The following is a 24,435-nucleotide window of genomic DNA, read 5'->3' on the forward strand; positions in this document are numbered from 1 at the left end:
AGCTCAAATAAGAAATGAGACAAATCTGAAATTCTTTGAAATTTTTTAATGAACTACTCAAAGAGAAATGCAGCACTAAAGGAGTCTAATAACACTTCACCGGTGGAGATCAGTAAACATACCACTGCACTGGCACTATTAGCACCAGCAAGTATCACACACAAAAGTATACTCTCTACCTAACTGGGATTTGACAAGTTGTTATCCTGTAAGACAAAGTTAACTAAATTCTAAAGGCTACCCTATAAAATTAAAACAGCAACAGCACTATAAAGAACGGTATTCGGCCAGCGCCGCGGCTCACAAGGCTAATCCTCCGAGTTGCGGCGCCGGCACACCGGGTTCTAGTCCCGGTCGGGGCGCCAGATTCTGTCCCAGTTGCCCCTCTTCCAGGCCAGCTCTCTGCTGTGGCCAGGGAGTGCAGTGGAGGATGGCCCAAGTGCTTGGGCCCTGCACCCCATGGGAGACCAGGAGAAGTACCTGGCTCCTGCCATCGGGTGCGCCGGCAGCAGCTTGCTGGCTGCGGCGGCCATTGGAGGGTGAACCAATGGCAAAAGAAGACCTTTCTCTCTGTCTCTCTCTCTCTCACTGTCCACTCTGCCTGTCAATAAATAAATAAATAAATAAATAACGGTATTAACCACCTTATATACCACTTGGTATCAGGTGAAAAGGACCAAAACCTCCGAAATCAAGCCAAATCAATACACAACCACCAAAAAACCCACAAGTATCTTTCATTAAAAGTTCACTAATGAAACAAAAAAAAATTTTTTTAACTTGCTGGTTTAAATTTAATTTACACATCTCTAAATTTACACTGATTTCCAAGCAGGCATGAATAAACAATTCTCATGTTACTAACATCCTGAAAACATTAAACAATAATGGCAAAAGAAGCACCAATGAAACTTGTAAAAGACCAAATACAACTATCACCATCAAAAATCATATACAGGAATGGGAATTTAGCCCAATGGTTAAAATATAGGTTAAGCAGGGCTGACGCTGTGGCACAGTGGGTAAAGCCGCTGACTGCAGTGCCAGCATCCCATATGGGCACCAGTTCCAGTCCTGGCTGCTCCACTTCCAATCCAGCTCTCAGCTATGGCCTGGGAAAGCAGTGGAAGATGGCCCGAGTCCTTGGAAATCTCCTTGGGAGACCTTGAAGAAGCTCCTGGCTCCTGGGTTCGGATAAGCTCAGCTTCAGCCATTGCAGGCACTTGGGGAGTGAAGCAGAGGATGGAAGACCTCTCTCTCTATCTCTACCTCTCTATAACTCTGCCTTTCAAATACATAAATAAATATTTTTTAAAAATTAACAAATAAATATATATGCATATATAAGACAAATAACAAATAAATATACATATATATACATACACACACACACATATATATATAATATATATATATATAGGCCTGGGTTCAGTAGCAGCATCTGACTCCAACACCAGTCTCTGGCTCCTAACTCCAGCTTCCTGCTCATGCAGATCCTGAGAGGCAGAGTGATGGACAGGGTCACTGGTATCCTGCCATTCACAGGAGAGACCTAGATTGAGTTACCACTTCCCAGCTTCAGTACTGGCCCTGAGCCAGCCACAGCCCAGCCTGGCTGTCGTGAGCATTTGGGGAGTCAATCAGCCATGAGAGCATGCGCTCCCTCTCACTTACTCTCTCCCCACCCAAATAAATTAATTAAAATGTAATTTTATTTTTTTATTATTTATTATTATTTTTTTTTTTTTTTGACAGGCAGAGTGGACAGTGAGAGAGAGAGACAGAGAGAAAGGTCTTCCTTTGCCGTTGGTTCACCCTCCAATGGCCGCCGCGGCCAGCGCGCTGCAGCCGGCGCACCGCGCTGATCCGATGGCAGGAGCCAGGAGCCAGGTGCTTTTCCTGGTCTCCCATGGGGTGCAGGGCCCAAGCACCTGGGCCATCCTCCACTGCACTCCCTGGCCACAGCAGAGAGCTGGCCTGGAAGAGGGGCAACCGGGACAGAATCCGGCGCCCCAACCGGGACTAGAACCCGGTGTGCCGGCGCCGCAAGGCGGAGGATTAGCCTAGTGAGCCGCGGCGCCGGCCTAAAATGTAATTTTAAAAAATAAAAAAACAACTGAAGGCCAGCATGCTGCCTCAGCTGGCTAAGCTATTTTCTGTGAGGCTGTGATCCCACTGCAGAGTATTGGTTCAAATCCCAGTTACTCCACTTCCAACCTAGCACCTGGGAAAGCAGAGGATGATGGTCCAAGTGCTTGTGCCCCTGCTACCCAGATGGGAGAGGAAGATGGAGTTCCTGGCTTCTGGCTTCAGCCTGGCCCAGCCCTGGCTGTTTTGTCTATTTGGAAAACAAACCAGTGGATGGAAGATCTCCCTCTCCCCTCTCCCCTTTCCCTCTCTGTGTGTGTGTGTGTGTGTGTGTGTGTGTGTGATTCTGTCCTGGTTGCTCCACTTCCAGTCCAGCTCTCCGCTGTGGCCCGGGAAGGCAGTGGAGGATGGCCCAAGTGCTTGGGCCCTGCACCCACATGGGAGACCAGGAGGAAGTATGTGGCTCCTGGCTTCGGATTGGCGCAGCATGCCGGCCACAGCAGCCATTTGAGGGGTGAATCAACAGAAAAAGGAAGACCTTTCTCTCTCTCTCTGCCTGCCAAAAAAAAAAAAAAAAAAAAAAAAAACAGACTTACTGCCCAAAGGACTCTATTTTTCCCATTTTGTATGTGTGGTTTCCAAAATTCTTCATTCAAGATCTAACACTGAGTGGATGGAAGACTATGCTTCAGTCACACCTCAATTCAAAGTCTGGTTCTGTAACTGCCTAATTTTGTGACCTTAGGTAATTTATTTACCGGCTGTAATCGCAATTTCTTCATCTATAAAAGACATGCATAATTTCTTCTTCATAATGTTACTGTATTAAGAAAATGCATATTAGGCATAGTGCCTAATAGTGTAAAAACAAACAAACAAAAAGGCTATTGCCATAAATTAACTCTGATTTCCTTTGACATTCAGAAAACTATTCCTATGCCCTAAAATGATGGTTCTTAATTAAGAAGGCAAATCATATTAAAATTAAACAAGTTAGTATTTTGTTGTCATTTTTTTGTAAACAAATCAGAACAGATATCCAGAGCCACCCCAGCAAATCCAGATTTAGAAGGTCTGGGAAAATCACAGCAGTTCAGAGTCACTTAAGAATCATTATCATGAGCACTAGCCAGAAAACATTCTCTTTTCTTTGAATGGCAGAGTTACAGACAGACAGAGGCAGAGAGAGAGACAAAGAGGTCCTCATCCACTGGTTCACTCCCCAAATGGCTGCAACAGCTGGAGCCTTACTGATCTGGAGCCAGGAGCCAGGAGCTTACTCTCGTCTCCCATGCAGGTAGAGCAGCCCAAGCACTCGGGCCACCTTCTACTGCTTTCCCAGACCATAGCAGAGAGCTGGATCAGAAATGGCATAACCGTGACTTGAACCGGCACCCATATGGGATGCCGGCACTGCAGGTGTTAGTTTTACCCAGTACGCCATAGTGCTGGGCCCCAGAAAACATTCTTCTGGTAGAACATCTTTGTCAGCAGTTCTCAAGCTTCTCAGTCTGAAGACTTCCTTACATAGCCAAGTCCTACTGAGTGCCTCAAGAGTTTCTGTCTCTGAGGTTCTATCTACCAATATTTACTGTATCAGACATTAAAAACAGGAATTTTACAAACACAAGATATGACAGGCATACAATTAAAATAGCCCAAGAGTTACGCTATTATCATGTTGGCATATAGGTTCTAGGAAACTACAATATACTCCAGAGAGAATCAACAAAATAATTAAATGACAACTTATCATCACTATAAAAATTGTTCCAACTCCACAGACCTCTTTACTTTTAGAGTGTTTCAGGAAAAAAATAACCTATGCAAAATGTATCAAGTTTAACATGAAAAAAAAAAAGAAGAAAAAAAAAACAAAGACTGGCTAAAGCAAGGCTTTTTTAATTTATCAGCTTTCAGAAACCTGTCACAGAAGTTTTATCTTCATATTGTGGCACACAGTGACTCATTAGCTGTTCTACAGCAAGTCAGGATCCCATCAGAAACTTAAGCTATTTATGCTTTACATTTATTCAAAGAACACTGCATCTGGCAAAGGCTGCTCAGTATTATAATATATTCAAAGTCCATCTGGAATTTTACACAGCCTTAATATGCTACCATGCAATTTTCCATCAAATAACAATTTTAAAACTTAAGAAACAAAATACAAGAATCAGAAATAACGAAATTATTTGGCTCTCCGTTTCACTACCAATAGAATAGCCAACATTTTCCTAAACCACAGCTTCAATTTCTTCTTTTACAAAAAGCCCTCACGAGCTTCCAACCACCATTCCATAAACACTAACCTCTTGTGGTTTATGGAATTCCTAACTGCTCTGCTACATGTTTCACCAGGACCCATGCGCTCTCTTCCTCCCTACTCCATAGCTGGGGTAAGTGCCAATATGCTCTGAGGTTTCAGTAAGGAAGACATAAATCCTACCCTGATTAAGCCTACAGTTCATTCTGAATTTCAGAAAAGAACACATTACATACATTCAGATACTTTCAAGTAACACTTTATATAGCACACACCAGAATGCCACGGAGGCACCAGTAGAGGTGTCTGAAGAAACATGATCTATACTGTTGATAGGTGGGTCCCTGTCTTTAATGGTTTTTTTAAATTTTTATTCATTTATTTTCATTTTATTTGAAAGGCGGAAAGACAGACAGATCTTCCATCCACTGGTTCATTCTGCAAATAGTCACCAACAGCCCAGCTTGGACCAGGCTGAAGCCAGAAGCCCGGATTTCAGGGATTTCATCTGCTGCCCTCAGGGTGTGCATCAGCAGGAAGCTGGATCTCGAAGGCTGACACTCTGATTAAGGAATGAGGGTGTCCTAAGCAGTGCCTTAACAGCTCCACCGAACGGTCCCTATCTTTAAATTAGAGAATACAACTTCAGGGTAAGGATGACAGAGGAACTAATTTTTTTAAGATTTATTTATTTATTTGAAAGGGAGAGTTACACAGAGAGAGAAGAGAGGCAGAGAGAGAGAGGTCTTCCATCCACTGGTTCACTCCTGAGTTAGCCACAATAGCCAGAACTGCACTGATCCCAAGCCAGGAGCCAGTAGCTTCTTCCAGTCTCCCACATGGGTGCAGGGGCCCAAGGACTTGTGCCATCTTCTACTGCTTTCTCAGTCCATAGCAGAGAGCAGTACTGGAAGTGGAGTAGCCAGGACTCGAACCAGCACCCATATGGGATTCTGACATTGGAGGCAGCAGCTTTACCTGATCACACCACAGTGCCGCCCCCAAAGATACTTTTTTACACATTGACTGTATTAATTTCTAATTTCCTGGCTTTTCCCTCCAGAGCCTACTGACTAAGTCAGATTTTAAAAAGGAGAGACCTTCATTTAGAGAACACTTCAATTCCAAACATAAGAACAGTTGGTCACCCTGGCTCTCATACTACCCACCCAAAGTGTTATGCTATGGTCTACCAAAAGAAAACCTGTGGCACCAGAACAGATAAAATTTTTTTTCCTTTTTTTTTTTTATCTTTTATTTAATGAATATAAATTTCCAAAGTACGACTCATGTGTTACAATGGCTTCCCCCCCCATACCGTCCCTCCCACCCACAACCCTCCCCTTTCCCACTCCCTCTCCCCTTCCATTCACATCAAGATTCATTTTCGATTATCTTAATATACAGAAGATCAGCTTAGTATACCTTAAGTAAGTATTTCAACAGTTTGCTCCCACACAGAAACATAAAGTGAAAAATAATAGATGATTTTTTTTAAATAGAACAGATAAAATTTTAAAAATGGAAAACACCAAGTCTAAACAAGAACCCAGGCTACCTGGAATTCTTATATATTAACAGAGGAAGTGAAAAGTAAGTTAAACTACGTTTGAAAACTTTTTGACAATATCTTACAATGGTAAATTTATACTCACCAAAAGAGCACCAATGATTTTACTCCTAGGTATTTTTCCCAAGAGAAATAAGGGCTTACGTACACGAAAAGATATGTACTGAATGCTCACAGCAGCTTTATTCACAGTAGCCAAAAACTAACTGCAAATAACCCAAATGTTCATCATTAGGGGGCGACACTAAACATGCAAAACTAACAGATGGGCATTGGCATTTGGCCTAGCAGTTAAGATACTCATAAAGACTCCCACATGCCATATTACAGTGTATGCTTTGAATACCTGGCTCTGCCTTTTTTTTTTTTTTTTTTTTTTTTGACAGGCAGAGTGGACAGTGAGAGAGAGAGAGAGAGAAAGGTCTTCCTTTGCCGTTGGTTCACCCTCCAATGGCCGCCGCAGCCGGCACACCACGCTGATCCAATGGCAGGAGCCAGGTACTTATCCTGGTCTCCCATAGGGTGCAGGGCCCAAGGACTTGGGCCATCCTCCACTGCACTGCTGGGCCACAGCAGAGAGCTGGCCTGGAAGAGGGGCAACCGGGACAGAATCCGGCGCCCTGACCGGGACTAGAACCCGGTGTGCCAGCACCGCAAGGCGGAGGATTAGGCTAGTGAGCCGCGGCACCGGCCTCTGGCTCTGCTTCTAACTCAGCTTCCTACTAATGTAGATCAGGAGAAGCAGATGTGATGGCTCAAATAATTGGGTTCCTCCCACCCACATGGGAAAGCTAGATTGAGTTCCTGGCTCTCAGCTTCTGCCTCTAGTCTCGGTCTGCTGCAGGCATTTGGGGAATGAATCAGCAAATGGGAGCTCTCTCTCTGTGCCTCTCAAATAAGTTAATTAGGCACTAGTGTTATGGCATAGTGGATAAAGCCATCTGCGACACGGGCGTCCTATATGGGTGGCCAGGTTGTGTCCTGGCTGCTCCACTTTTGACCCAGCACCCTGCTAATAGCCTAGGAAAGGCAGCGGAAGATGGCCAAAGTATTTGCGCCCCTACCACCCACATGAATCTCCTGGCTCCTGGCTGTTATGGCCATTTGGGGAGTGAACCAACAGATGGAAGACTTCTCTGTCTCTCCTTCTCTCTCTGTAACTCTGCCTTTCAAATAAATAAACAAATCTTAAAAAAAAAAAAAAAAAAAAGAAGAAGAAGAAGAAGAAAGAATTTTGTCTGCTATCTATGTTTTAAAAAAATTAGAAAACAGAATTGAAAGCTAAGTTTATAGAAAGAAGAAAAGAAAGAAAGAGGGGCCACAGGCCAGTGCTGTGACATAGCAGGTAAAGATGCTGCCTGCAGCACTGGCATCTCATATGGATGCCAGTTTGGGTCCCAGCTGCTCCATTTCTGATCCAGCTCCCTGTTAATACACCTGGAAAAGCAGAAGATGCCCCAAATACTTGGGCCCCTGCACCCATATGAGAGACCCAGATGAAGCTCCTAGTTCCTGGTTTCAGATTGGCCTAGCTCCAGCTGTTGCAGCAATTTGGAAAGTGAACCACCAGATTGAAGATCTCTCTGTCTCTCTCTCTCTTCTCTCTCTGTCTCTAACTCTGCCTTTCAAATAAATAAATGAGAGAGAGGTGGAGAGGAGAGGGAGAGGAGAGGAGAGGAGAGGGAGAGGGAGGGAGGGAGGGAGGGAGACCATCACTGTGGTGTAATGAGTTAAGCCACTACCTGTGACACCAGCATCCCAGAAGGGCACTGTTTCAAGATGGGACTGCTCCACTTCCCATTCAGCTCCCTGCTAATGCTTCTGGGAAAGCAGTGGAGGATCACCCAAGCGCTAGGACCCCCAAAACCAAATGGGAGACCTATAAGAAGCTCCTGGCTTCGTCACTGCACAGTCCCAGCCCTTGCAGCCATTTGGGGAGTGAACAAGGAGACAGAAAAGTCTGACTTTCCCTCTCTGTAACTGCAAGCAGGCAGGCAGGCAGGCAACAGATGAAAGCAGATATCAGAACAGTGATTACCTGAGGAGCAAGAAGGTGGATGGTAATAACAAGGAAAGGGCACAAAGAAAACTCTAATAGTGGGAAGTTTCCTATCTTGATACAAGTTAGAGGAATACAATTGCAAACACCTCCAAAAACTTACTGACCAACACATTCTGCTATCCACTGTATACTACCCCTAGATTTAAACATTTGAAAATGGAACTGAAAATAAATAATTTAAAAAGCAGACAAAATTACATAAATCAACAGTTTCCTCAACATCAGAACACTGGGCATCAGGCAATGATAAAAAGTGATCCCTACAGACAGGAATTAATGAGCTGGCCCTAACACTGGCTCTGCTTACTGCCTTGAGAAGGTTTCCAGGCAACAGTGCAGGGAGGGTAAACTGAGGCAAGGCGTGGCAGACTCCCTATACTGAGGAGGCAAAGCTGAGAGATTACTAGCAAGATGAAAGCAACGTGTCAGGCAACTGCATGCCAGAAAAGAGCTGAACAGAAAGGAAATGTGGAGGGGATCCACAGAAGGTGCCCCCGGAGTACAGGGCTACACTGTGCACATGTGACAGATTCTCAGAAGCACTGCACAGGAAACAGTCATCGTGATGTAATGGAGGAACCGTGCCCAGCACTCACCCAGGCCTGTGAACTGTATTTGCTCTCAAACAGTCACACTGGAAAAACTCACAGTGCATGATAGACTGGGTGGAGTACACAGAAAGGCCTTCTCTCAATTATGTAGAATAATTAAGCCCCAGACTGAGCACTGCTCCATATCACTTAACAAATCACGAATGCAACGACCAAAAGACAGAGCTGTTTCCAAGTAACTATATCCCAGGACAAAGTTCACGATGATACACAGACACACACAATACAAAAAATTCAGGGTGCAAAAAAGTAAAAAAGCATTTTGTCTACTATAAGCCTATTAAGAATGCCTAAAATTAAAGACTAACCACACTAAGTGTGGTCAAAGATGTAAAGAAACAAGCCAGAACTCTCCTCTACTGCTGAGAGGAATGTAAAATAGCACAACTGGCAGTCTCTTTTAAAATAACCTTCTAGGCCGGCGCCGCGGCTCACTAGGCTAATCCTCCGCCTAGCGGCGCCGGCACACCGGGTTCTAGTCCCGGTCGGGGCGCCGGATTCTGTCCCGGTTGCCCCTCTTCCAGGCCAGCCCTCTGCTGTGGCCCAGGAGTGCAGTGGAGGATGGCCCAGGTGCTTGGGCCCTGCACCCCATGGGAGACCAGGAAAAGCACCTGGCTCCTGGCTCCTGCCATCGGATCAGCGCGGTGCGCCGGCCACATCACGCTGGCCGCGGCAGCCATTGGAGGGTGAACCAACGGCAAAGGAAGACCTTTCTCTCTGTCTCTCTCTCTCTCACTGTCCACTCTGCCTGTCAAAAAAAATAAAAAAAAATAAAAAAAATAAATAACCTTCTATACACTAAGGATATTCCACTCTAACCCAAGAGATAAGAAAACACATGTCCATACAAAGATTTGCACAGCAACGTTCATAGCAACTTTACTTGTAAAAGCCAAAAATGAAGCAAGTGAATGTCCATCAACGAACTGCTATATAGCCATACAATGAACAACTATTTAATAATAAAAAGGAATAAACAGGAGTAGGAACTAGGCCTAGCAATTAGGCCTCAGGTTAGGACACTGGCATCCCATATCAGCAGAGTGTGTGGGTTCAAATCCCAGCTCTAGGCCAGCGCCATGGCTCATTTGGTTAATCCTCCACCTGCGGCACCGGCATCCCATATGGGCGCCGGGTTCTAGTCCCGGTTGCTCCTCTTCCAGTCCAGCTCTCTGCTGTGGCCTGGGATGGCAGTGGAGGATGGCCCAGGTGCTTGGGTCCCTGCACCCGCATGGGAGACCAGGAGGAAGCACCTGGTTCCTGGCTTTGGATCGGCACAGCGCGCTGGCCGTAGCGGCCATTTAGGGTGTGAACCAACTGAAGGAAGACCTTTCTCTCTGTCTCTCTCACTGCCAAACACTGCCTGTCATAAAAAAAGAAGAAGAACCATTGAGAAGTGTACCATATTCATGACTTGGCAGTCCAAATATCCTTAAGATCTCAATTGTCCCTCAGATTGACTGATGGATTCAATGCAATCTCGGTCAAACACCTAGCAGGCTTTCATAGAATGACAACTCTTCTAAAATGCATATGGAGATGTGAAGGATCTATAATATATATAAAACAACTCTAAAAAGGGAATCAAAGTTGGATGGCTGGGGCGGCATTGTGGGGCAGCCAGTTAGGCTGCTGCTTCTGCCTCTCACATCAAAGTGCCTGAGATAGAATCCCAGCTACTCTGTGCTTCCTTTCGAGATTCCTGCCAGTGCACCTAGGAGGCAGCAGAGGATGCCCCAAATACTTGGGTTCCTGCCACCCATGTGGGAGATACAGACGGAGTTCTTGGCTCTTGACTTCCTGGCCCAACCCTAGCTGTTGCAGTTTGGGAAATGAACAAATAAGCAGCAGCTTGCTCTTTCTGTCTCTTCCCTTCTGTCATTCTGCCATTCAAATAAATAACTAACTTTTTTAAAAACTGGAGGGCTAGTATTACTTGATCTAAAGAAGTATAAGGAGTGCAGGCGGCACTGTGGCATAGAGGGTAAGGCCACTGCCTGCAGTGCTGGCATCCCATATGGGCGCCACAAATACAAGGGTTGTCCCACTTCCAATCCAGCTCTCTGCTATGGCCTAGGAAAGCAGTGGAGGATGGCCCAAGTCTTTGGGCCCCTGCACCTATGTGGGAGACCTGGAAAAAGCTCCTAGCTCCTGGCTTCAGATTGGCACAGCTCCGGCCACTGCAGCCGTTTGGGGAGTGGGCCAGCAGATGGAAGACCTCTCTCTCTACCTCTGCCTCTCTGTAACTCTGCCTTTCAAATGATAAGTAAATAAATCTTTTTTTTTTAATGAAGTATTAGAAGCTTACAATAATCAAAAGCATGTCTTTGGGGTCAGTGATGTGGCACAGTGGGTTAAGCTACTGTATGTAATGCCTATCATTACATATCAGAGCCCCAGTTCAAGTACTACAGGGTTAGAATTTAAAAAGAATGAATATAGGGACTGCGATTGTGGTATAGTGGGTTTAGCCACTGCCTGTGACTCCAGTATCCTATATCAGAACACTGGCTGGAGCCCCAGCTGCTCTGCTTCCCATCCAGCTCCCTGCTAATATGCCTGGAAAAGCAGTAGATGGAAAATGGCCCAAGTACTTGGGCCCCTGGACCCAGGTGGGAAACTTGGATGGATTTCCAGGCTGCTGGCTTCCACCCAGCCCAGCCCAGCACCAGCTGTTGTGGCCAGTTAGGGAAGGAACCAGTGGATGGAAGATTTCTCTCTTTCTCTCTCCTCTTTGTATAACTCTAACTTTCAAATAAATTTTTCAAATGTTTCAAATATTTCAAATTTTTTTTAAAGTCACAATTCAGCCAGCGCCGTGGCTCAATAGGCTAATCCTCCGCCTGCAGCACAGGCACCCCAGGTTCTAGTCCCAGTCGAGGCACCAGATTCTGTCCCGGTTGCTCCTCTTCCTGTCCAGCTCTCTGCTGTGGCCTGGGAGTGCAGTGGAGGATGCCCCAAGTGCTTGGGCCCTACACCCCATGGGAGAGCAGGAGAAGCACCTGGCTCCTGGCTTCAGGTCAGCGCGGTGCGCCGACCGCAGCGGCCATTGGTGGGGTGAACCAACAGCAAAGGAAGACCTTTCTCTCTCTCTCTCTCTCACTGTCTACTCTGCCTGCCAAAAAATAAAAAAAATAAATGAATAGATAAAAAGTCATGATTCTAGGGGCCAGTGCTGTGGTGTAGTGGGTAAAGCCACCACCTGCAGTGCCGGAATCCCATATGGATGCTGGTTCGAGTCTTGGTTGCCCTACCTCTGATCCAGCTCTCTGTTATGGCCTGGGAAAGCAGTAGAATATAGCCCGGGCACCTGCATCCACATGGGAGGCCTGGAAGAAGTTCCAGGTTCCTGACTTTGGATTGGCCCAGCGTCGGCCACTGCTGACATTTGGGGAGCAAACCAGCAAATGAAAACCCTTCCCGCCCCCCCACCGCCTCTGCTTCTGTAACTTTGCCTTTCCAATGAATAAATAAATCTTTAAAAAACAAACCAAAAAAAAGAGTCATGATTCTGGCATGTTTTCCTGTCTTATTATAGTCATTTATGTGAAAAGTTAACGATTGTAAGGCAAGTTTCTTTTTTTTTAATATGTAAGCTTCTTTAAGAAATTGATTTATTTATTTGAAAAGCAGAGTATGGGGGTGGGAGGGTGGGGAGGTGGGGGTGGTTAAGAGTTCCATCTTCCACCACTGGTTTACTTCCCAAAAGGCTACAACAGCAGGGGCTGCACCAATCCAAAGCCAGGAGCCAGGAACTCCAACAGGGTCATCCATGTGGGTGGCAAATGCTCTAACACTTGGCTCATCTTCCACTGTCTTCCCAGATGCATTAACAGGGAGCTGGAGGAGAAGTGGAGCAGCTGAGACTCAAATGGGCACTCGGATATGGGATGCCAGCATTGCAGCCAGTGGCTTAACATGCTATGCCTCAACACTGGGACCGTAAGTTTCTTATAAAAACATTTCCAACTGTACAGAGTACTGAATCATCTGTAAACCACAACAAAAGGAATGGATTTGCTGCATCAACAATGAAAGCCCATCAAAGGAGTCAACCATAATACACTTAATGACAGAAAGAACTGCACAAACACAGGAAGTAACTGCTTTTGTTTTCTCTAGGGATATCTTTTCAACACCTTAACCTTGAGTAACTTTCCAACCAGGTTAAAATAAATTCCTGTCAAGATACAGTTTCACCACATGAATAACCACCGCTCTCAACTGTTTTGAACAGCTAGTTTTTTTGGAACCTTCTACAAAAACTCAAATCCCAGTAATAAGAAATAATCAGGGCCACCTTTGTGGTACAGCGGGTTAGGCAGCAGTTTGCCACACCCAGCAGTTTTGCTTTTGATTCAGCTCTGTGCTAACGCAGAAGATGGCCCAAGTGGGAGATCCAGATGGAGTTTCAGACTCCTGGCTTTGGCCTGTCCTTGACCTGGTGGTTGTGACCAGCTGGGGAATGAACCAAAGAATGGAAGTTGGTTTGTGTCTCTTTGTGTCTCTCCCTCTCTCTGTCTCTCTGCCTTCCAAATAAATACATCTTTAAAAATAATAAATAAAAGGCCGGCGCCACAGCTCAACAGGCTAATCCTCCGCCTTGCGGGGCACCAGCACACCAGGTTCTAGTTCCGGTCGGGGCACCGGATTCTGTCCTGGTTGACCCTCTTCCAGGCCAGCTCTCTGCTATGGCCCGGGAGTGCAGTGGAGGATGGCCCAAGTACTTGGGCCCTGCACCCCATGGGAGACCAGGATAAGTACCTGGCTCCTGCCTTCAAATCAGCGCGGTGCGCCGGCCGCAGCGCGCCAGCCGCAGCGCAGCGGCCATTGGAGGGTGAACCAACCGCAAAGGAAGACCTTTCTCTCTCTCTCTCTCTCTCTCTCTCTCTCTCTCTCTGTCCACTCTGCCTGTCACACACACACACACACACAAAAATAATAATAACTAAAGCCGGCGCCGCGGCTCACTAGGCTAATCCTCCGCCTTGCAGCGCCGGCACACCGGGTTCTAGTCCCGGTCGGGGTGCCGGATTCTGTCCCGGTTGCCCCTCTTCCAGGACAGCTCTCTGCTGTGGCCAGGGAGTGCAGTGGAGGATGGCCCAAGTCCTTGGGCTCTGCACCCCATGGGAGATCAGGATAAGTACCTGGCTCCTGCCATCGGATCAGCGCAGTGCGCCGGCCACATCGCGCCGGCCACATCGCACCGGCCGCGGCGGCTATTGGAGGGTGAACCAACGGTAATAGATAAATAAATAAAAGGAAATTATTCCAGAGGGTGGGTGTTTGGCCTAGGAATTAAGACACCACTGGGACATCCTCATCACATATCAGAGTGCTTTGGTTCAAATCCTGGCTCCTCTCCCCCAGTTTCAGCTTCCTGCAGCAGCAGTGATGGTTCGAGTACTTAGGTCCCTTGGAGAAGAGCCAGACTCAGTTCTCAGTTCCTATATTCAGCTTGGCCTAGCCCCTGCTGTTGCAGGAATTTGGAGATTAGAACAAAGAATAGGACTTTCCTCTTCTTCCCATGACCAAACAAATAAAATAAATATATGGAACTTTTAAAATTATTTATCCCAGTTAACGATAGGAGGATAAGAGGGAATCACACTTAGAAAGTAGTACAGCTGGAAGGTGATCTTTCTATCCAGGTAAAAATTCTAAGCTATTTTTATGTGATCTACAGGTAACATACAACTTCTATGTTTTCACTAAAAGGAATTTAAAAAAAAAAAAAAAGAAGGAAGGAAGGGAGGGAGGGAGGGAGGGAGGGAGGGAGGGAGGGAGGGAGGGAGGGAGGGAGAGAGAGAAAATCAGGAGTCTCTCTGATATGCAAATGAAGGACTTACAAAAGACAAAGTAAGGGCAAGCAGTTAGCCAGGCAGATAAGACACCCACAACCCACATTTCCCAGCTTTGGTTCCTGACTCCTGTTTATTCAGACCCTTGGGAGACAGTGGCAATGGCTCAAGCAACTGGGTTCCTCCTAAGCACATGCAGCAGCTTCAGGCTTCAGCTCAGCCCAGCCCAGCCCAGTCCTGGCCTTGGAGGCATTTGGACAGTGAACCAGTAGATATGGGAGAAAGATGAAAATTTAAAACACTAACAAACAAAATAAAAGTGGCCAGTAATCTAAACTTTTTGCTCTCTTCTTCAAAATCATACACTAATCTAGCCTTGTAAGTTCACAGTCTTTTCCCAGTGAAAATATGATACGCCATTTTGAATTTTCCAAACTTTACACCATAATTTAATGCATATTCCAACGTGGATTCAAATAATCTGCTGATGAAAGTGAGCATATAATTACAGAATACCATTCTATTCTCTACTAGAATACGAAAGCTCACATGGTAATGCTCTTTTTCTTTTTTTTTAAACTTTTATTTAGTAAATATAAATTTCCAAGGTACAGTTTATGGATTACAATGGCTTCCCCCCCCATAACTTCCCTCCCACCCGCAACCCTCCCATCTCCCGCTCCCTCTCCCCTTCCATTCACATCAAGAGTCATTTTCAATTATCTTTATATACAGAAGATCAACTTAGTATATATTAAGTAAAGATTTCTTATTTTTTATTTTACAGAATTTACTACAAAACGCCATAAAAACCACCTCCTCTTAAGCTTGCTCTCCCCATATCCTGCGGGCCAACTGGATGTCTTTGGGCATGATGGTCAAAAAATATGTAACGCTTCACGAATTTGCGTGTCATCCTTGCGCACGGGCCATGCTAATCTTCTCTGTATCATTCCAATTTTAGTATATGTGCTGCCGAAGCGAGCACAAGTAAAGATTTCATCAGTTTGCACCCACACAGAACATAAAGTGTAAAATGCTGTTTGAGTACTAGTTATAGCATTAATTCACATTGAACAACACATTAAGGACAGAGATCCTACATGAGGAGTAAGTGCACAGTGACTCCTGCTGTTGACTTAACAAATTGACACTCTTGTTTATGGTGTCAGTAATCTCCCTAGGCTTTTTTTTTTTTTTTTTTTTTGACAGGCAGAGTGGACAGTGAGAGAGAGAGAGAGAGAGACAAAGAGAAAGGTCTTCCTTTGCCGTTGGTTCACCCTCCAATGGCCGCCACGGCTGGCGCGCTGCGGCCGGCGCACCGCGCTGATCCAAAGGCAGGAGCCAGGTGCTTCTCCTGGTCTCCCATGGGGTACAGGGCCCAAGGACACGGGTCATCCTCCACTGCACTCCTGGGCCACAGCAGAGAGCTGGCCTGGAAGAGGAGCCCCAACCGGGACTAGAACCTGGTGTGCCAGCGCCGCAAGGTGGAGGATTAGCCTAGTGAGCCGTGGCGCCAGCCACTCCCTAGGCTCTTGTCATGAGTTGCCAAAGCTATGGAAGCCTTTGACTCCGATCTTATTTAGACAAGGTCATAGTCAAATTGGAAGTTCTCTCCTCCCTTCAGAGAAAGGTACCTCCTTCTTTGATGGCCCGTTCTTTCTACTGGGATCTCACTTGCAGAGATCTTTCATTTAGGTCCTCTTTTTTTTGGGGGGGGGTGGGGTTCCAATACAACCCCATCATCAAGGTGTTATGTACCAATGCCATCTCACTAGTCCAAGTGATCAATTTCAATTCACAATCGATCATACTGATAGGTCTAAGAGTCAAAGGGATCACATAAACAAGACTAGTGTCTGCTAATACTAACTGATAGAATAAAAAAGGGAGAGAACGATCCAACGTGGGAAGCGGGATACACAGCAGGCTCATAGAATGGCAGATGTCCTAAGCAGCACTCTGGCCTCAGAATCAGCCCTTAAGGCATTCGGATCTGGCTGAAGAGCCCATGAAAGTATTTTAGGCATGGAAAGCCAAGACACTTTGGCCAAAAAAAAAAAAAAAAAAAGTAATGCTCTTTTTCTACCACAGTAATATTAGCCTAGAGATGATTCTCTTCAATCTTTCACCTAAAGGACAAAAGGAGATAGGGCAAGAGAGCCCTTACACTAAAAATTGATACATACTTATTTTTAGAATTAAATGCTCTTGCCTTTCCCCCACCCAATGCAAAAAAAGACTCAAACTACTAAACAAGTAACATCTAAGAAATAATAAAAGATAAAGATACTGTGAATAATATCAAGTCTAAGGGCATTAAGAAAAGCCCTTTAAAATAGGGTGGGACAGGACTTTAGGAGTTCTTTTTTTATTTATTTATTTACTGTTATTTATTTGAAAGATACAGATAGAAAGAGATCTTACCATCCACTACCTCTCACCCCAAAGTCCTTTAACAGCTCGGGCTGGGCCACAACAAAGCTAAAAGGCTATAACTAATCTGAGTATCTCACGTGGGTGGTAGGGATCCAACTACTTGAACCATCAACTGTTGCCTCCCAGGTTACATATTAACAGGAACCTGGATAGGAAGTAGATGTGGGACTTGAACCCAAGCATTCCAATACGTGATGCTTTGTCTAAAGCACGCACCAAATACCCAACCTCTGGAACGATCATTCTGAGGGGGAGTTCTCCACATAGCACAGCTCAGGGTTAAGCTTAGAAGATCTACTACATAGTGGGCTGGTGCTGGGGTGCAGCAGATTAATGCCCTGGCTTGAAGCGCCAGCATCGCATATGGGCCCCAGTTCAAGACCTGACTGTTCCACTTCAGATCCAACTCTCTGTTATGGCTTGCGAAAGCAGTACAAGATGGCCCAATTCCTTGGGCCCCTGCACCCACGTGGGAGACCCAGAAGAAGCTCCTGGATCCTGGCTTCGGATTGGCGCAGATCCGGCCATTGCAGCCAACTGGGGAGTGAACCACTGAATGGAACACCTCTCTCTCTCTCCCCTCTGTGTAACTCTTTCAAATAAATAAATAAACCTTTTTTTTTTTTTTTTTTTTTTTTTACTACTGCATAGTAAAGGAGCTGTCTTGGGGCAAGAGGTGACTAGGAAAGCTTTATAATGACCATCACCCTCTTCTTAAACATAAGCTCTACATCAGGAAACCTGCTGCCCATAATCACCATAAGCCAATCTCAACGAGTAACTGATACATAAAGTAAAACGTCTCTTCCAGATCCCCTGCAACTCTTCAGCACTTGCCACTTGGGGAGGATGGGTAAAAAAGAAACATGCTCCAAGGACAGCATCAGGTGAACACTTATTGTCCGGCACACAGCAGCTGCCAACAGTCTTGCTGGACTTGCAATTCCTAAGGGCACAAAGACTTATTGTTGCCCTTCACAGATCACAACCCCTATTTTTCTACTCTTTATGTTTTCGTACACCTTTTCTGCTTTAACAGCATTTCTGTACTGCAAATATGGCCCTGAAATGGGGATATAAATATGAAAAGAGAAAAATGTTTTTAGGCCAAATACCTCTCTATATTTGAAGGAAAGAAGCAGAAACATATTCAGAGGAATGTACTTTTCTTACTCATTACTGAAGGTTAGACTGATTCAAAGCCTCTTGCATTAAAAAGGGACAGGCTTGGGCCAACATTGTGGCTTAGAAGGTTAAGCCTACTTCTGTGACACCTGCATCCCCTATGGGCACAGGTTCAAGACTCAGCTGCTCCACTTCTGTTCCAGCTACCTGCTAATGCCCCTGGGAAAGCAGCAATGGATGGCCCACAGGAGATGCACCCACAGGGGAGACCCAGATGAAGCTCCTGGCTCCCGGCTTTGGATTCGCCGAGCTCCAGCTGTTGTGATCATTTAGAGAGTGAACTAGCAGATAGAAGAGCTCTTTCTCTTTGTTTCTCCTCCTCTCTAACTCTGCCTTTCAAATAAAAAATAAAACTTGAGTCACGTGCTATGGTGTAGCAGGTTAAACTTCTACTTCTGATCCAGCACCCTGCCAATGCACCTGGGAAAGCAGCAGAAGATGGCCCAAGTATGTGGGCCCCTGCGGCCATGTGCAAGACCTGGAAGAGGCTCCTGGCTCCTGGCTTTTCAGATGGACCCAGCTCTGGCCATTGCGGCCATTTGAGGAGTGAACCAGCAGATGGAAGATCTTTCTGTCTCTCCCTCTCTCTCCCTCTAAAATTCTTTCAAATAAATAAATCTTTTTAAAAAAATCCTTAGGGGCTGGCACTGTGGCGTAGTGGGTAAGGCAGCTGCCTGCAGTGCAGACATCCCATGTGGGTGCGAGTTCTAGTCCTGGCTGCTCCACTTCCAATCTAGATCTCTGCTACAGCTTGGGGAGGCAGTGAACAATGGCCCAACTTTTCGGGCCCCTGCACCCACAAGGGAGACCCAGAGGAAACTCCTGGCTTTGGATCGGCACAGCTCCAGCCGTTGCGGCCAACTTAGGAGTGAAGCAGCAGATGGAAGACCTCTCTCTCTGCCTCTCCTTCTCTCTGTGTAACTCTTTCAAATAAATAAATAAATCTTTTTTAAAAAATCTGTAAAAAGGAAAAGGGACAAGCTTTAAAGACATTCATCAATACAAGGGAACTTCAAAAAATTCATGAAAAAAATGGAATGAGAGCCTGGAGCTGTGGTGTAGCAAGCTAAGCCTCCATCCATGGAACCGGCATCCCGTGTGGGCATCGGTTTATGTTCCAGCTGCTCCTCCTCCAATCCAGCTCTCTGCTATGGCCTGGGAAAGCAGCAGAAGATGGCCCAAGTGCTTGGGCCCCTACACCCACGTAGGGAACCTGGAGGAAGCCCCTGTCTCCTGGCTATTGGCTCAGCTCTGGCCGTTGTGGCCATTTGCAGAGTGAACCAGTGGATGAAAAACCTTTCTCTCTGTCTCTCCCTCTTTCTGTCTGTAACGCTGTCTCTCAGATAAATGAATAAAATCTTTTTTAAAAAGATTTAATTATCTGAAAGGCAGCGTTACAGAGCAAAGAGAGGGGGTCCTCATTCGCTAGTTCACTCCCCAAATGGCCACAGCAACAGGAGCCGCAATGATCTAAAGACAAGAGCCTGGAGCTTCTTCCAGGTTTTTGATGTGGATGCAGGGAGCCAAAGACTTGGGCCATCCTCTACTGCTTTTCCAGGCCATAGCAAAGAGCTAGATCGGAAGATGAGCAGCTGGGACTAGAACAGGCACCCATTTGGGATGCTGGCATTTCAGGCCAAGGCTTTAACCCACTGCACCACAGCACCAGCCCCTCCACAATGCCACCCACCTGACCAATAGCTCTCAATCAGGTGCATGAGGGCACATCAAAGAGCTTATGAGGGGACCTGCGCTGTGGCATAGCAGGTAAAGCCACCGCCTACAGGGCTGGCATCCCATATGGGCACTAGTTCATGTCCCAGCTGCTCCACTTCTGATACCACTCTCTGCTATGGCCTGGGAAAGCAGGACAAGATGGCCCAAGTGCTTGTGCCCCCACACCTGCTTAGGAGACTGGGAAGAAGCTCCTGGCTCCTGGCTTTGGATCGGCACAGCTCCAGCCATTGTAGTCAACTGGAGAGTGAACCAGCAGATGGAAGACTTCTCTCTCTCTCTCTCTTCCTCTCCTCTGTGTAACTCTTTCAAAAAAAAAAAAAAAAAAAAAAAGTTTATGGAGGGACCAGCAATGTGGCACAGCATGTTAAACCACTGCCTGCAATGCCAGCATATCAGGTGGGTGCTGGTTCCAGTCCTGGCTGTTCCACTTCCAATCCAGCCCCCTGCTTATGCACCTGGGAAAGCAGAAAATGGCCCAAACTTTTGGGCCCCAATACCCACGTGGGAGTCCCAGATGAAGGCACCTGGCTTCCTCCTCGCCCTGCTCCAGCTGTTGTGGTTATCTGGGGAGTGAATAAGCAAATGGAAGTCCCCCAACACCACCACCCAGCTAGTGTAACTCTTAATTTCAACTAAACAAATCTTTTTTTTTTTTTCATTACTTGAGAGGCAGAGTTACAGACAGCGAGACAAAGAGAAGGTCTTCCTTCCATTAGTTCACTCCCCAAGTGGCTGCAATGGCTGGAGCTGCACCAATCAGAAGCCAGGAGCTAGGTGCTTCCTCCCGGTCTCCCATGCGGGTGCAGGGGCCCAAGCACCGGGGCCCGTATGGGATGCAGGTGCCACAGGTGGAGGATTAACCTAGTGTGCCACTGCACCAGCCCCTCAATCAAATAAATATTAAAAAAAAGAGAGAGAGAGAAAAGATAAATTCTGGGAAATCTCCATCTACTGCCCCAGAAAAACTTTGAACATTAAAAAAAAAGTTGATGAAAATATGAACTGAAGGGCCGGTGCTGTGGCATAGTGGGTAAGGCCACTGCCTGCAGTGCCAACATCCCTTATGGGCGCCAGTTTGAGTTCCAACTGCTCCACTTCTCATCCAGCAGTCTGCTATGGCCTTGGAAAGCAGTAGATGATGGCCCAAGTCTTTGGGCTCCTGCACTCATGTGGGAGACCCGGAAGAAGCTCCTGGCTCCTCACTTAGGATCGGCTCAGCTCCGGCCGTTGTGATCAATTGAGGAGTGAACCAGCAGATGGAAGACCTCTCTCTCTCTCTCTCTCTCTCTCTCTGTGTGTGTGTGTGTATCTCCTTCTCTCTTCTGTGTAACTCTGACTTTCAAACAAATAAATCTTAGGGAAAAAAAAGGAAATAAGAATCGAAAGTTACACTACTATGGTGCAAAAAATTTGAAAACTGTATACACAAGGAGTCTTCAAAAGGTTCATGGGGAGCTGGCTTAGCGGATAAAGCTACCACCCACGGTGCTGGCATCAATTTTGGGCACAGGTTTGGGTCCCAGCTGCTCCCTTTCCCATCCAGCTCCCTGCTAATGCCCTGGGAAAGCAGTGTAACATGGCCCACGTGCTTGGGCCCCTGCCAACCACATGAGAGACCCAGAAGAAGTTCTCAATTCCTGGTTTTGGCCTGGCTCAGACCCAGCCACTGCAGCTGGGAAGTAAACCAGCGGATGGAAGATCTCTGTCTCTCCCTCTCTTTCTCTGGCTCTTCCAAATAAAATCAATGTTTTAAAAAGAAAGAAAATGTGTATTATTAAAAACCATGCATGAATTTCAAAATTTTCTTGTACCAAAATAAATTTACCTTTTAATTCCATTTCCCTTGATCTTGTGAAGGATACTCAAGAGTATGACTCTTCTCCAGTACCACTGTCACCCAGCACAAGCCCACTACAGGAGGAAAGTTGGTTTTCACAACCTGCTTCCTTCCCACCTTCCCATGCACGTTGAGCTGAGGACAGGAACAGGCATGAGATGTACTGAGAGGCTATAGGGCAGCAGCCACCTTCCTGCGGCACTTAGCTGTCGCAAGTAGGACAAAGATTGAAAAGACATGACAATTTTGCAGCCATATCAATTCTCCAAGTCTGAAAACGTCAAGAAGAGGGCAACAGCTATCAGCTTCCCAAGAAGACTTCTAAACCCTTAGACTGAGGTTTTCGGTAACCATTTCCCCACTTTCTGGCTCTGTGAGGCAAGTGAAGAAAAGCAAGCCGCCAGCGCAGCCCTAATGAAGATTTCAGAGGTACTACATCCTGTGGGGATCAGGCTCAATGTTATTCTGAGAGTCCTCCAGTAGCCCAGTACAAAATCTGTTCCTTCAACCTTATCATTATTCCTAGGAATAATTCAAATATGATCACTTCCTAATTTTTTTTTAAAGAAGGTAGAGTTAGAAAAGAGAAAGAGGGGAGAGAGAGAGAAAAAGGATTGATTCTCTATCTACTGTTTCACTCCCCAAATGGCCACAATGGTTGGGACTGGGCCAGGATGACGTCAGAAGCCTAGAACACCATCCAGTTCTCCCACTCCTCTGCTTCTCTCAACTCTGACACCAAAAGCTATGATTTTCTGCCTGTTTCATGTATGTGCCAGGTTCTTTATTAATTCAATCACTACAACAACCCTTAAGACAGAAAGGCTACTGGGTTAAAAGTATTAGCAAGCCCCTCATAAAAATGAAGAAATTGGGACCAACGCCATGCCACAGTAGGCTAATCCTCCACCTGTGGTGCCGGCATCCCATATGGGTGCCGGTTCTAGTCCCAGCTGCTCCTTTTCCAATCCAGCTCTCTGCTATGGCCTGGGAAAGCAGTAGGAGATGGCTCAAGTCCTTGGACCCCTGCACCCACGTAGAAGACCAGGAAGAAGCTCCTGGCTTTGGATTGGTGCAGCTCTGGCCGTTGCGGCCATTTGGGGAGTGAACCAGCGGATGGAAGACCTTTCTCTGTCTTTCCCTCTCATTGTCTGTAACTCTACCTCTCAAATAAATAAATAAAATCTTAAAAAAAAAATGAAGAAATTGGGGCAGGCTTTTGGCACAGCAATTAAGACACTTGCTTGGGACACCAACATATATCAGAGTACCTGAATTTGAATCCCAGTTCCCCTTTCAGTTCCAGCTTCTGGTTAATGCACATCCCAGGAATCAGTAGCCTGGGTCCCTGTCAGTCACAAGGAAGACCCAGATTGAAGACTGAGTTCTGGGCTCCTGGCTGTGGCCTAGCCAAGTCCTGGCTGTTGAGATTCTACTGTCCCTATCTCTCTTTTTGCCTCTGAGCCTATCAAATAAGTAAAAGATAATTTTAAAAACTGTTTTTAAGATTTTTATTATTTATTTGAATGTCAGAGCTACACAAAGAGAGGGAGAGACAGAGAGAGGGGGAGATCAAGAGCTTTCATCTGCTGGTTTACTCCCTATGTGGCCGCAATGGCCGCAGCTGGGCCAGGTCAAAGCCAGGAGCCAGAAGCTTCTTCTGGATCTGTTATGTGGGTAACAGAGGCTCAAGCACTCTGGCTATTTTCTGCTGCTTTTCCCAGATCATTAGTAGGGAACTGGATCAGAAGTAGAGCAGCTAGGACACAAACCTGTGCCAATGTAGGATGCAGTGTTGCAAGTAGCAGTTTTACCCACTATGCCACAATGCCAGCTCCTAAAATTTTTTTAAATCACTCAATCTCAACTAGTCAATATACAACATGAGTTCATATTTTTCCAACCCACAAAAGAAACCATACAATTATAGCAGTAAAGCTAACAATAAGACCTCAAAAAAAGTTTAAGAATATCTAATTACTGTAATGCCTCATTTAATGATCAATGAACAATGTGACACCAATACCTGCTATGTTTCAAAACAGAAACCATTAACATTCAAAAGAAAAGATCAATAAGAAATGTACATCATAAAAATTATTAACTTGTCAAATAATAAGCCTTTCTAATATCTACAGCTGATAATAATCTGCTTAATGAGACACAAACTTGCCATAACTGCTAATTATAAAATGTCATTCACAAAAAATGAAAACATATGGACTAGCAAGAGAAAAACACCCTTATAAATGTAAGTTTATTACTTCGGTACTGTCACAAGAACAGATTTTATGTCAACTCCAATCTAATCGTAGTAGCTTCCTGGAAATGACCAAACAGGGTCTGCAAGGACATGGTCAGCACTCAGTATCTCAGATTTGTCAGGGCTCTGGATTTGAAAGAAGAGTGTTGGGCTGGCTCAGGTCTCTGTGCCTATACACTTTATAGGCAGATAAACAACAGCCTGGTGGGCTGTGTTTTCAACTGTAAAATTTACTAAGTAAATGCCGAAGATACCTAAAAATCTACCATGCGTTGAGTGGGCGTTGCGGTGCACTGATTAAGCCACAGTTTGGGACACCTGCACTCCATATCTGAGTGCTGGTTCAATCCAGCTTCCTGATAAAGCACCCTGGAAGGGAGCAGATGGTGTTTCAAGTACTCGGGCTCCTACCACCCACTTGGAAGACCAGGATGGAATCCGACACTTCTGCTTCACATGGCCTGGCTCAGGCTACTGCAGGCATTTGAGGAATGAACCAGGAGATAGATCTTTCTCTCTCTCTCTCTCTCTCTCTCTCTCTCTCTCTCTCTCTCTCTCTCTCCCCTGCCAGGTATA

The 24,435-nt window shown here is 45.8% G+C and overlaps 1 protein-coding gene and 1 non-coding gene across 27 annotated transcripts in view; both read right to left on the reverse strand.

The window, feature by feature from the left end:
• Positions 1–24,435, reverse strand: part of MTA3 (metastasis associated 1 family member 3) — a 222,182-nt gene that overhangs the window by 104,823 nt on the left and 92,924 nt on the right. The window lies entirely within an intron of this gene.
• On the reverse strand, positions 15,280–15,386 carry LOC127490398 (U6 spliceosomal RNA). The gene has a single exon (XR_007918360.2). It is a non-coding gene; the product is annotated as a U6 spliceosomal RNA (small nuclear RNA).

The sequence above is a fragment of the Oryctolagus cuniculus genome, chromosome 2 (assembly GCF_051225735.1).
Source record: "Oryctolagus cuniculus isolate XC-2025 breed Fujian yellow rabbit chromosome 2, ASM5122573v1, whole genome shotgun sequence".
Taxonomy (NCBI): domain Eukaryota; kingdom Metazoa; phylum Chordata; class Mammalia; order Lagomorpha; family Leporidae; genus Oryctolagus; species Oryctolagus cuniculus.